The sequence below is a fragment of the Pseudorca crassidens genome, chromosome 7 (assembly GCF_039906515.1).
Source record: "Pseudorca crassidens isolate mPseCra1 chromosome 7, mPseCra1.hap1, whole genome shotgun sequence".
Lineage (NCBI taxonomy): Eukaryota > Metazoa > Chordata > Mammalia > Artiodactyla > Delphinidae > Pseudorca > Pseudorca crassidens.
Genome location: NC_090302.1, coordinates 113,139,810 through 113,143,073, shown reverse-complemented (window position 1 = coordinate 113,143,073; position 3,264 = coordinate 113,139,810).

Genomic DNA, 3,264 nt, shown 5'->3' with positions numbered 1-3,264 from the left:
GTGCGGGGACACAGTGACAGCTCAGTGCATCAGCACAGAAGGACGTAAGCCAGAAAGAAAAAAACAAGTGTCACAAATTAATGCATGTATGTGGAACCTAGAAAAATGACACAGATGAACATATCTGCAGTGCAGGAATAGAGACGCAGACGTAGAGATCGGACGTGTGGACGCAGAGGGGGAAGGGGAGGGCGGGATAAACTGGGAGACTAGGATTGACATATACACACTACCATGTGTAAAACAGCTAGTGGGAACCTGCTATAAAGCACAAGGGGCTCAGCTCGGTGCTCTGGGATGACCTAGATGGGTGGATGGTGGGGGGATGGGAGGGAGGTCCCAGAGGGAGGGGATATATGTCTACATAGAGCTGATTCACTTGGTTATACAGCAGAAACTAACACAACATTGTAAAGCAACTATACTCCAATCAAAAAAAAAAAAAAAGGAAAAGAGAGCAAGATGACAGCTGTGGTGTGATGGTTTCACCCGTTTCCACATTCAGAACCAGGAGGTGTGACCTTGGTTTTGAGTTGCTTCAGAACACTCCCGACTCTTTCAGCGTTTCCCCACATGCTCCCGTCCTCCACGATTCTCTCTTCTCTTCTTCCCACTACAGCGCCGTCAGGAAGATGGAACTGCGTGTCCACCCCTGGAATCTCTCACCTTGCTCTGTGAGCTCTAGGGGAAACAGTGAAGGGACACCCTCACCTGTGGGGCTGTGGAAACACTGACCAGCCTCCTGATGTCCACTGGCATCATGGGAGGGACAGTGTGAAGCCCATGCCCAGTTCAGAGGAATATATTTTGACAAGGTCTTCTAAAAGTAAACTTTCTCTCCCTGTGGAAACATCCCTCCCCCCACCCCACCCTACCTTGGGTCCTACCATCCTCACTACAATAAAAATTGAGTCGTTATCAAAATAGACGGGAGAAATCTGCCTTCGTTCCAGGTTCAGGGGTTATGTCCAGTAATCTTCCCGTCTCCTTTTCCAGGCATCTTGTGAACTAGAACCTTCTTCACGAGCTTTGGAAGTGTGCAGGGTGGACCCAAGAACACCTGAGCATCAAGGATATCACTTGGACCCACAGATTTCCTCCTCATGGACAGCCCTAGTGCGGGAGAAGAAAACCCAAATGACGAAGATCCCACATCCCACAGGGGAAGTTGAAGACCAATATTCCAGGTTAAATGCAGTGCAGATGGTAACTGCTTGTCCCGTCTGCTGAATGCAAGCGCACAGCAAGACGATAGAAGCACCGACCAGGAGGTGATTCCTGCCTCGTCATCTGGGTGAGCACAGCTCATCCCCACTCCATGAATCACCATCCTTTCAAGAGCAGCTCCAATGACTGCATCCTCCCCTATGGATTATTCGGATGGGCAGAGTGGCTGTCAAATACTTCTTTGGCTACTGTGGTTGGTGACAAGAGAGTGTAGTGCCACGAGGGCCCAAGTCTCACCAGAACATCACAAATGTTCAACAGTTACTGTGATCTGTGAAGTGCCATGTGTCTCCATTCTGGTCACAGCTCATATTTTTGTTTCTGTTAAAAATCTGCGTCATAGCAGGAGCGTGGATATTATATACCTGTACAGCTCTTTTTTTAGCAATTGGAAAACATATTCTGGGTAAAGCATGGCGCCAGCGTAATCACAATCTTGATCTTCACAAAGGCCAAATAAATTAAACAGTCTAGTCCACATTGATAGCCGGAGCCCCCAGCTGGGACTGGCCTTTTAAGCAATGTGCATCCCTAGACGTAAGCTGACTGGGCTACAGACGGTTTATGGCACGTCTGCCCGTCACAATTACTGGAAAAAGCAACACAAAGACCTTGGCCTCATGTTTGAAGAAGAGCACATTATTGACAATATGGTGAGAATGTGCTGGACCCAGCTTCAAGCTCAGGCCACTCACCAGCCCTATGACCCTGGGGCTCTGAACCTTGGTTGTGCCATTTGGAAAATAGAAAATAAATAAATAAATAATAGCTTTTTTCCCTTTATCGCCTGGGTGTTGTGGGGAATAAATGAGAAACCTCTTTGTAACCGTAAACTGCTTTCACAAGTTGAAGATACCATTAATATTTATAGCCTAAACGCTCAGAGATTTTTTATAGTGGCTGCTGTGTGTTTGTTTTATTTCCCTTGGGGTAGCTTTAAAAAATGCGGCCTGCATTTCTGTTATGATGGCATTTAGACCTCTGCTTCATCAAAGTCAGGGGCGAACTTTCAAAAACTCTTTTTCTTGATGGAAACAGAAAGTCCCTATGTCTGGAGTGGCAAATTATCACCGGCAAATTCTGGGTTATGATGAACGGCCGTGAAGCACTGTTGATGGCCGAGGCATCATTACCCTTCTACACAAACCCCACTAAGACAACACTGTGCAACACCCGAAGATGAGGCCGGCTTGCGAGGGGTTATTTTTAGTTGAGATAGTGGAAAAGAAGAGAGTGGAAGACATAGCGCCTGAAACTGCCTCCTGCCCGAGAGAAATAGGGGCCACGAGGCTGGCTTTCTGTGTTACACCCACCCTTCCATGCTGCTCAGCGGAGCTGTAAACGTTAAAACCACAAACATGGGGAAGCTCTGAGCTCTCTTCCTTTCATTGAATCAGGCTTTAGTTTGAAAGTCGCACGAGATCTAAGAAATTCTCTCTTTAAAAAATTAAGTTAGTTGCAGAGAGAAGCATTTCAGTGACCTTAAACTTGGACACTGTTGAGTGAAGTCCTCCATAATCTAAATACTGAGGGGAAAATGCCCTGTTCAGTGAGAAATAATGCACTGTAAGTAATAAAGCACTTGGACCAGTGACTGATAACAGAGAAAGGAGAAAAATCTCCATGAAGGGGGAGAGTCAGTTCAAAACCACGCTGGTTTGATGTTAAGCTGCTGAGACCAGGCTTGCAAAGCCCTCAGGTCTTTGTGGGGCCTCTGGGGACCAGGTTGGAGTATCAGCCCAGCGGCCCTAAGACAAGGGTTGCCTTGTGTTATGAAGGATCTCAGGAAGGGGCCTGGATAAGATGGACTGAGCAGAAAGACAGCTTCTTATTCCTGGAGGGATTCATGCCAACTCGATTTCCCTCTGGGCTTTAAATAGAAAAATCTCCAGTGTCTTGAGCTCCAGTGCAGAGTTGAGGCACAGCCTCTGATGTGAGGACAAGATCAGGAATCTTCTTGCCAAGGGAGGACTGGATCTCCTTCGGGGAAGACTTCCCTCTTGATCCATTTCCCATGACAGGGACATGGGGATCCTT